The 11,254-nt window shown below is 34.8% G+C and overlaps 1 pseudogene; it reads right to left on the bottom strand.

Annotated features, from left to right (window-relative positions):
- Positions 1 to 5,380: 5,380 nt before the first annotated feature.
- Positions 5,381 to 6,739, bottom strand: LOC149567332 (uncharacterized; annotated as a pseudogene).
- Between the last annotated feature and the right edge of the window lie 4,515 nt (positions 6,740 to 11,254).

The following is an 11,254-nucleotide window of genomic DNA, read 5'->3' as shown; positions in this document are numbered from 1 at the left end:
AAGAAGATTTTTCACTCAAACTTGATCTATCTAAGGCCTATGAAAGAGTGGATTGGGGGTTCTTGGACAAAATTCTTGAAGCTTTTGGTTTCAATGCAAGAGTGAGAATGATTATCTCACAATTGGTTTCCATACCTCTACGGTCATGGTTAATGGGACCCTCTCTGACTTCTTCAAATCCTCTAGGGGTCTTCATCAAGGTGATCCTTTATCCCCTATCCTCTTCATCATTTCAATTGATGGTTTAAGCAAGCTCATACATTCCAAAAGAAGTAGAGTGGATTTGGTGGGCTTGAAACCTTTCTTTTGGTCCCTTGGTTTTCACTCACCAAAAATTTGTGGATGATACCATTTTGGGGGGTGAGGCCTCGATGAGAGAAGCTAGGACTATGAAATGCATCCTCACTTCTTATTCTAAGGCCTTTGGGTAGCTCATCTATTGGGACAAGAGTTTAGTGTTCTTCTTCAACACCCCTATAGGCAAACAGAAGAAAATTGTTGGCATTTTGTGCTGTAATATTGGGTCCCTCCCATTTATTTAGGCCTCCCCTTTGGGACTAAACCTCGTGATAGATTTTGGGACAATCTAATTGACATATTCAATAGGCAGCTAGCAGGATGGAAAAGCATCACTCTAAATTAGGCTGGCAAAGTGTTGCTGATTAATTCCACTTTGTAGAACTTACCCACTTATGCTCTTAGCCTCTTTTATAACCCTTCCAAGGTGGCAGATCATCTAGAAGCTATTCAAAGGAATTTCATGTGGCCAGGCACTGATGAGAACAAGAAATGCCCTCTGGTGGCTTGGGATAACATTTGCAAATCTAAGAAGAAAGGGGGTCTGGGGATTAGAAAGCTGAAATTGTTCAACTATGCTCTACAAGTGAAACATATTTGGAGACTCTTTAATTCCAATGGTGAATGGAGAGATACACTAAAGTTAAAGTATGCTACAAACCTCAATCTTAAATAGTTCATCAGCAGGGATCCTGACCCTAGGGGCTCTAATATGAGGAATGACCTTCTGAGGACTAAGAGCTTAGCCTTTGAGAAAGTGAAATGGCAACTGGGTAATGGTGAAGATGTTAATTTTTGGCATAATGATTGGCTTAGATCTGGCCCTCTTTGGGATATTGAGCCTTTTAATAGATGGGCTAATGTTTGTATAGAAAGATTTGGGAGCAGGGTTAGTGACTACAGGATTCATAATGAGTGGATTGACTGTAATGTCCCCTTCTAGAATGAAGTTTTATGAAATAATCATAATATAAAATAATTAAAATAATAGTATATAGTTATAATTAAAGTTATTATAATAATAAAATTAATAATGATTAAATAGTAAAATACTATTCAATGATAAAATACCATTTGGTGATAAATAAATCCATATATAATTTAATGTTATAAAATAACAAAAGCCCATACAAAAATGTAGACATTTAATTGTTAATATTATTATTACATTATGCATCTATTATTTAATTGGTATGCATCTATGAAATAATAAATAATAAACTAAGTAATAAATAATAAACTAAGTATTATTCAATACCTATTCCATACCAATGATACCGTGTATGACAAATAACTATGTCAAATACTATAAATTATAATTGGTAATATTATTACACTAGAATTATGATCTAATCATTTGGTCATCAAGAGACATGATCTTTAACCAAAATACATTGGTCAAACTACATACAAATATGCATTAGAAAGGACAACATAGGGGAGGTAGGAGGACACTGGACTAGAACAAACAATCAAATCAGGGAATTAAGTAAGAGCAATTGAGAGGTCAAGCCATCAGCACACTAATGGACATAGCAAGAAGGAAAAAATCGAAGTCGTCTCCAAAAGGGAACATAGACACAGAGTCACCACCAGCAAAGACACGACAATCATTGAAGGAATAAGGATGGGAAGGCAGCAGACACTCAGGGGTGAACAGGCAAGAAAAGAAAAGATAGGAAGTAGCTACCATGGACAAACACTTGAAATGGATTATCAAGCAAGTGCCCAGGTCAACCAATACATGCATCCATTTGAGTCGAGTACAAGTGATTTATAGACAATGGACATCAAAGGAATCGATAGCTAAGTTAATAGACAAAAGAGACATAATGGAGTTTTAGAAGAACAACTAGCCAAGTCATACAAACATCTTACTCGGTCGTCAACCACTCACCTGAGCTTCAAATAGAAATAGTCACGTGGCCACAGACAGTAAACATTAGCGGTTACCAATAAGATGACCAATCACAGTTATTTGGAAAATCATAATTGAGGAGATAACGAACAAAAAATTGGAAGAAGACATATACTAAAATATCAATAGTAACATCTTTTAAAGAAGTTCCATCAATATCGCTGAATCTATAATTGAATAAAGATTGAAACATTTCACCATCATCCACCATTTAACAGACAAAGGAGGCTTCAGATATTCGGTATGGAGAATCGTTGGATACTTACATCTCATAATAATTATATTGAAGCTACTAGAATCATCTATTGGAGTCCAATTATTCTATAGCTCAAGACATATGAATCCATTTCCTACATATTAATAAGTATGCTCAAGCAAAGAATTCTCAAGCAGAGAGCACGAGTCATATCTAAAGGTTATCACCAAGAAATCAATACACATTTAAGACAATAAAATAATCATTACACTAGTTCAACAGGCCCAAAAGAAATATTGAGTGTTATAATTCAATCAAGGGGTTAAGGCAATAACTCTAAAAGGGTTCATCACCAGGTGATTGTGGTGTCTTCCATCCTAGACAAGGGACATTACACCGAACTCTGTAAGGTGTTTGAAACAAAAATTATCAATTGCATAGATATTACATCTAATATTATAGAAGTTCTTATCAGAAATAACATTGGATATTTGATGAAATAATACTATATGATTTTATAAATCAACCATTTGAGGCAATAGAATGTCAGAATAAGGTTAATGTATTATGTGAATCAACAAAAAACTTATAGAAGTTCTCATTGGAAATAACATTAGATATTTGATAAAATAATCATATATGATTTTATCAATCAACCATTTGAAGCAATAGGATGTTAGAATGAGGTTAATGTTCCCTATTTAGCGAATTGGCCAACAGGGGACATTACAATCTAGCTAAGATGTCCTAAGAACTCAAGCCACTGATGGACATGGTTAGGCATATTCCTTTGTCCCATAACAAAGATTCCATTATTTGGGGGGAGACTATGAATGGCATTTATACTGTGGCCTTTGGCTATGAGACTTTGCAAAACCATGACCTGGCCCTTGTGTGGGCCAAAGCTTGGTACCCGGGGCTTATCCCAAAAAGTAACATTTTCTTCTGGATTATGTCCCAAAATTGTATCCTTATGGTGGAAAACCTCACCAAGAGGGGAATTATGATGACCGATAGATGCATTTTATGCAAAAATCACTATGAGAGTGTTGAGCATATTTTTATTCACTGTCCTTTCATCAGAACTATATGGTCTCTTTTCCTATCTTTTTTCAACATGTCGTGGTGCTTCCCATTGAACCTTCTTAGCTAGGGTTTAGGAATCTCATACCCCTGTCCACTAGCCAAAAGTGACACCTTTAAACCTACTTGTGAATTTTATGACAACTTCCTGTAATCTTATATGCCCATATTGACATTTGGCGACGATGATAAAACACAGACAAAAACATGGTACCCCAGGTATAAACTTGTAACAGTGTGGGAAGAGAATAAAGTCTTGACTAAAGCAAGTTCTCAATCATGTGAAGCACTTGAAAAACAACTGAATCCAATTAATGAGATTTCTAATGTTATAGAAAGAACAATATTAAAACTCTACCTATGTGAATAGACAAGAATACTAAAGAAAAGTGCAGCAAATGTGTGAAGGAAAACATCCACAAACTCACATCACTCACAAAGCTAGCTATGTAGCACACATTCATGTCTTCTCTATTGTGATTAACACAGTTGAATCTCACACTCACTGAACTCCAAAGCACACATTCACGTCTTCTCCACTGAGATCGATTAACACACTTGAATCTCACACTCTTCGATATATGAACAATAGTCAAAATATGGTGAAATATTTTAGAATCCATGTGATTATGGGAGGAACATTAGAAATTCACCCCGACAAGGAAAAAATGCCCCATGCCTTTTCAACTTCTTCAGCATAAAATCAAAATCCGTCCCCTATCTCCAAGTTTAGTTCCCTAAAATGTAGACCTTCAAAGTGTGCAGACCTCCAAATTAGCTCTCGCAAGAAATGCCCAAATGGTGAAATAAATATCGCAAGCACCTTTGTTTTTGTTTTGTTGGTTTATGAGCTTGATTTGGTAATTTTTTTGATCAAATTGGACATTTTTGTCAAACTTTTGACCAAATTGGGCTCATTAACAAAAAACGAGAGTTGAGCAAGCCAAAAAAGGCCTTGGTCAAAATAAAAGGTTGAAAATTGACCTCAAATGTACTAGTGCTAGATGTTAACCCTAAGAGGAAAAGTGGTAATTTTGTATTTAGCCAAACATGTGGAAGCATCAAGGCCAACTGGTCAAAATTTTTGTAAAAGTAAAGGTACAAGTAAGGAATAATAACTTGCAAAGTTATGTGGAAGCCATAATAACATGAAAAGTGATATGTGATCTTATGCAAGGACTGCATTACAAAGTTTGATGAATGATTAGAAGCAAAGTACAACAATATGATTTTTTTGTATCTTTCTCTATTTTGTATAAAGGAACTACATTATATTATTGCTTGTTTGGGAAGTGGACTCATCTTCTGTATATTCAAAATTGCATATACCAACTCCTAACAAGGTTGAGGCTTTTAACCAGGCCTAGTCCTCTAACAAGGACCATGTTCATTCATGATTCGTAAACATTCACACAATACCATGAAAACATTCACTACAAAAAGAATCAATAGCTTATGCTGCAACAATTTAGATTTTAGAACAACAAATCAAATGCATATCTCATTTTATTTTATTGCATTAAGGACATAATAGAGATTTTTGATTTCAAAGACCAAAGCTGTACATACTTTCCAAAATTTGTCTCCTGTCCAAAATTTTAGCATAATGTTCCATTAAATTCTAAAATCCCAAAAAGTCCCCCCTTTACAAAGCCAGAAATGACTCCTTATATAGACACTAAGGTTAACAACTACCCCTTTGTGGTTAATAACTACTTCCCAAATACATGATTTGGGTGAGGTTAATTAACCTCTACAAAATTAACATGAAATGATAAAGATCATAGATCAGAGAGATACAAGATGGAAACCATCACATCACATGAGGAATAAGGCATTTATAGAGCCTTATTATGGCTTCAAGTTCTATGTACATGTTTTAGGACTTAAGCTACTATACTAGGTGGTTATTCATGATCACCTTGACATACAATCTCCTGAACCGATCCTAATTGATTTCCCTAATTTACTAGTGTAGGAAGTGTTTGTCTAGCATATATCTCTCCTTGATTGGCTAGGGGAGTAGAGGCCATCTCTTGTGTTCAATGTGAAGCTGTAAAGCCTACAACTATATAGTGTTTCTAATCATACTGAACAATTGATGGCAAGTACATGAGCATTGGTTGCATGTATTGCTAGTACATATTTGATGAAGCCACAGGTTGATTTGATGACGAGGCAAGTGTCTCCATAGGATTCCCTTTTTCCATAGATTCTACATCTATAGTTGTGTGTGCTTGTCAGTCTACTCTCCTCACAGACTGCTTAACAACATGAGCAATCTTTAATTTAGGCTTTCATGCTTCACTCGATTTCATAGCACTAGCTTCTTAGGCATGTTGTTTCCTGGTGAGATAAGCATGAACAAAATGAGCAAATCCTGGCTTATACAAGAACAATAGACCTCATAATGGCTTCCCATCAACATTGGATTCAATAGTATATCCATAATGAAAAACATCAGTTATCTTTATTTCAAAAATCTTCTCTTCAAGAGTCTTGAACTGAAGTGAAAAGTTGTCTAGACCTACATGGAAATGATTGGGAGAGGGTGCTGGTAGGATTGGTCTAGGCTTCATTTTATGTTTAAGTGTATCCCTCTCCTTTTTAGGATCATTTGATGAGTTTTGGTGGTCTTACCTTTTTCTTTTCAACTCTTTTCTCAAAGAAAATTTCTCTGGCTTTTGCTTTTCCTATCCATTTTCTATTGTCATCTTTGTTTCCAAATAGTACATGTCATCAAGAGCCTCTAAGTTTTCATTGCAACCTCTAGTAAAGGCAAGAATACCCCTTTTGAAGTCCAAACAATCCCTTGCCATAAAAAATCTTGTAGAAAATTCCTGACCCATGACTAACACCTTTGTCCACAAATTTGATAGGATTCTAATCCCAATTGCTCATAACTCTAGGTCTATAGAGTGACACACATTGATAAGTTCAGAAACCCCTCCATTTGCACAAACTACCCATACACTCTTACACTTATTCATAGTCAAAGCATAAAGAGCTTCTGTAGCCTTGTCCTTTGCAAGACTACTGCCACTCTCCAAAACTCTCTTTGAGAAGCTTTATCAAAGACCCTAGTGCCTTGTCTTTTTGCTCTACATTTCCAATCTGTAGCCTGGTGAACACATCCTTCATTAGGAAAACCTCTTCCTATCTTCTGCACCATCCAATTTTGCCCCCAAAACATCTCTCCTCAACAGAAGATCCAAATCCATCTTTATTGCTATATCAACCACCATTCTAAATACTCTAGGTTGGGAGAGAAAAACAAAAAATCTTTGTTAAAAAAATTACATGTCTTGTCTATAGTCAGATTGGCTACGGGCCTATCAATCATGTTTCTCTAGGCTATTCAACATTCTTTATTTATTCCCTATCATTGGTATTGCGGCCGTTGCTTCTTTGCATTTGGCACGAACATTTAGAATAACTTTCATGGAGGTTAATTAACCTCTTAATTTTTAACCTTTTTCAAATGGGAAAGGAGGTAGCTACATTGATAACTATCTTTAAAATACATGTTTTGGACTCGAACATTAACCTCTTTTTAAAAAAGGTTAATGGTTAATGATTTGGTTATGAATATGTGTTTTGATCCCCAAACCTTAACCTTTTCAAAAGGTTAATTTTGTAAACTTATCTTAACCTTTTGATAGAGAGGTTAATGGTTAAGATTTTGAAGTGAAATACATAGTTTGGCAATTGATCTTAACCTTTTTAGAGGTTAATGGTTAATGATCAAGTTGAAAATATGTTGGTTCCTACCATTAACCTGTGATAATTTTTTACTTGGGAACCAAATTTTAAAAATTTGAAGTGTTGGACAGAGCTGGAAACAATCCAAAGATACTTGAAGGGCGGAATATCTCAAAAACTCTGAGGGAAAGTGACCATTTTAATGTTTAAAATTAGGTTTATTCCAAAAATAACCATAGCTTAGAAAGGTGAGGATTGAGGCAAATTTTGATATCCGAGCAACAGATGGCTCTAACTGGGGACAAGGACTAACAAGGATGAAGCTTGAATCCAAAATGACTAGAATAGTGCCTTATCCATTGGGCTATAGAGTCACATAGGGAACCAATAAGGAACAAACACAAAAAATGGAAAAACATAAAGAAAGACTAGGCACAACAAAACAACAAAACAAAAACTCCTAACTAGATTATGTACAAGGTAGGTTTCCCTACCTCTAGTAACTCAAGGTATAATCATGCAAATCCATTGACTGGATGGGGAAAATAAATACCATGGCATGCTAATATGTAATAACTCCTGAGTTCCCATGGGCTCAGATATAAGTCCACTCCTTGAATTCTAATTATGAGATTCTTAGCATGCTCCACATCTCTAGATAAAGGGATGCATCCAAACAACTAGGCTTCACCAAAAATCTCAAACTTCAAAATCAACTCCACTTCTTGTTGCATGTCATTGATGAATTCATTTTGAAAGAGTCAAAGTATAAGGCTCTCAAGTTTCTCAACACATTTATGATCTTCTCTTGTACTTGGCACACCCTCTACTTGAGTTTCTAGTAGTTGGTCATCATGAAGTCTTGAATTCATTTCTGACACTGGACACTCTTGCTTTTCCATGGGGATGATTGAGTTTTTATTCTCTATGAAACTATCCCAATATGAATGCACATCCTTGTCACATTGAATCATCCCATGATGTATTTCTTCCTCTTCTCCCATTAGATTAGGAGAATTGATCATCAGTTGATATTAATGTAAGGGAAATTCTTTTAAAAGGGCATCATCATCTATGCCTTCATCTTCACATTTTTCAATCATTAGATCACAACACATTTCTTCAAGGCCAAGTACTTCTCTAGTGTGAGATACCATCACAATGTTTTCTTAATGGTAGTCTCCACTTGGGAACTTGAATGCTTCAAATTTAGGTTTCATGTATGAGGAAGAGTGAGAACTTGATGTGTCATATTCTCTTACTTGAAACCCATCTTTAATTCTAATTTCCATTGTAATTGTCATTAAATATTTATCAATGTTTACACAAGCTTGGTTCATTGATTCTTCTTGATGACCATCTTCACAAAATGGGAAAGCTTCATATTCCACTTGCATGTAATCTTGAAAAAGATTTCTTGACAACCCATCATCTTTCTCTTAAAAATGATCTTCTACTCTTGTGATGATCATACCACTTTTTGAAAGCTCCTGAACATCCTCAAAAGTAAAGACTTCAATCTCAGGAATTAACGAATATGTTTGCAAGATTTCACTTGAGGTTATTTCTTCATTAGTGGTAATGGTAGAAGATTGTGAAAGATATTGAAAAGAATTAACTTCAACAATAGAGTTCTAATCATTAATGATTAGAGGTGAATGAATAGGAAGGTCTTCTCCATAAGCATTAATGCACCAAGTAGGAATAAAAGAAGTATGAAATTTACCTTCATCCACATTCCCCTCATCTTCAATCATATGTCGTGTAGTTTCTTTGAGAAACATTTCTTTTTCTTTCTCATTAGGATTGAGATGATTGAATACTTTATCTTGGATTTTGAATTTTTCACAGTGATGCCTTGATACATTAGCAGACCCTTCTTCTCCTATAGATTCCATTTTTCAACCTTCTCCTTGATTAGACATAGAATCTCCATTTTATTTCATGCATGAAGATTTAGATGAGTCCTTTCTAATATTGGGATTGGGAGATGTCCTGTTACCAAGAAAATAATTCTTGCATGGGTCCTCTTTCTTAAGCTCTTGTAGTATTTGAAGTAAAGGAGGATGAACTTTTTCAGGATTTAGGCGTGCATTGCCATAGAAGCTTTTTAAAAACTCCACCTAATTGGGATCAATGGAAGTATGATTTTGATGAGCAATAGGTGCCAGCATTGGGCTACTTTTTTGACCATGATTATCCATCCTAGATTCACATGAATCATCCTTCTGATCAAATTCTTCCTTATGCTCCCATGTGGAACTTCTTTCTAAAAATAATTTTGGTCTATAAGAGAAACTAATTATCTTTACCATCTTCTTCATCTATCTTTTGCAAAGTTTGGAGCAAAGATGGATGGATCTTTTCTAGATTTAGTTTCCACCCACCATAGAAACTCTTCAAGAATCTAGCCTATTTAGGATCAATAAAAATATGATTTTGTTTAGAAAAAGGTGCTTGAGAGATACTTTTATTATTCTTCATCACTAGTTTAGATGAAATTCATTTTTTGAAAAGACCTTCTTTATCATTAAATGTTGAACCCTTTTCAAATAAAGCCTCATGATCATGAGAAAGAAACCCATAATCTTTTCCATCATCCTCTTTGATCTTTTGGAAAATTTACAGCAAGCAGGGATGAACCATTCTAGGATCTAGCCTCCTCCCACCATAGAAATTCTTCAAGAAATATACCTGTAGAGGTTCGTTAGGAATTTTTCTCTTTGAGTATGAAAAGTATTCCTTGTCACTATCATTGTCACTGTCACTATCACTTTCCACTTTCCCTTTGTACCAAACCATGTTTTGAATTAGAACCTTAAATAGAGTCACCAATATCCAATATTCTAAATGGAGTTTCCAACCTTAATTTAAAGGAAGGTACCTTCATCAACCAAATTAATGATTATTATTTTCTTGACCTTGGATGTGACCAAGATTTTGTCTGTTTCTTCTTGGAATAACAACTATTCTTTCAATGACTACAACATCATGACCAATAGGAGCTCTTCACAAGATTTCTCCAAATTCTTCTTCTTCTTCTAGAAATCAATTTCCTTGATGATATTTTTGAGTGCTTCATCTACACCTCTAGGCTAGAGTGTTCAAATCTGAAATAATATCTTCCTGGATATCTTGGAAACCAAGATTCGACTAGAGAATTGGAAGCACATTCCCATGTAGCAATACCATGTTGTTTCATCACAGGCAATTGATTAATCTTTCTTGTTTCATGTCCCCAGTGGAGTCACCAAAAAACTATTGGTAAACAGATTTGTCACTTAGAAAATACGTGATTTAGCCCAATGGAGTGTGTGGCAAATTGATGTCTTGAAAAGTTAGATAGGCCCTTGATATCTAACCTTCCTCTACATTTAGAGGGGTAGCTCCCTCATATGATGTAATTTTAATGATTTTCAAATAAAGAATCTAAATTTTTAAAGACCAATAGAAAGCCATTCATGAAAAATGCACCACATGACTTCATAGCTTTCTTGACTCAACATAAAATGATAATAAAGGTAATCAAGAACTACACTTGAAAATGATCATTATTACCATGCCAATTCATGATTCGTAAACATTCACACAATACCATGAAAAAATTCACTACAAAAAGAATCAATAGCTTATGCTACAATAATCTAGATTTTAGAACACGAAATCAAACACATATCTCATTTTATTTTCTTGCACCAAGAACATAATAGAGATTTTTGATTTCAAAGACAAAAGCTGTACATACTTTCAAAATTTGTCTCCTGATCAAAATTTTAGCATAATGTTCCCTTATTCTAAAGTCCCAAAAAGTCCCTCCTTTACAAAGCCAAAAATGACTCCTTATATAGACACTGAGGTCAACAACTACCCCTCTATGGTTAATAACTACTTCCCAAATACATGATTTGGATGAGGTTAATTAAGCTCTACAAAATTAACCCAAAATGATAAAGATAATTGATTAGAGAGATAGAAGATGAAAACCATCACATCACATGAGGCATAAGGTGTTATAGAGCCTTATTATGGCTTCAAGGTCTGTGTACATGTTTTAAGAC

The sequence above is a fragment of the Cupressus sempervirens genome, chromosome 3 (genome assembly GCF_028749045.1).
Source record: "Cupressus sempervirens isolate cs-2001-9-10 chromosome 3, ASM2874904v1, whole genome shotgun sequence".
Taxonomy (NCBI): Eukaryota; Viridiplantae; Streptophyta; class Pinopsida; order Cupressales; family Cupressaceae; genus Cupressus; species Cupressus sempervirens.
Note: the sequence above shows the minus strand (reverse complement) of the source record. Positions and strands in the feature narration are given on the sequence as shown.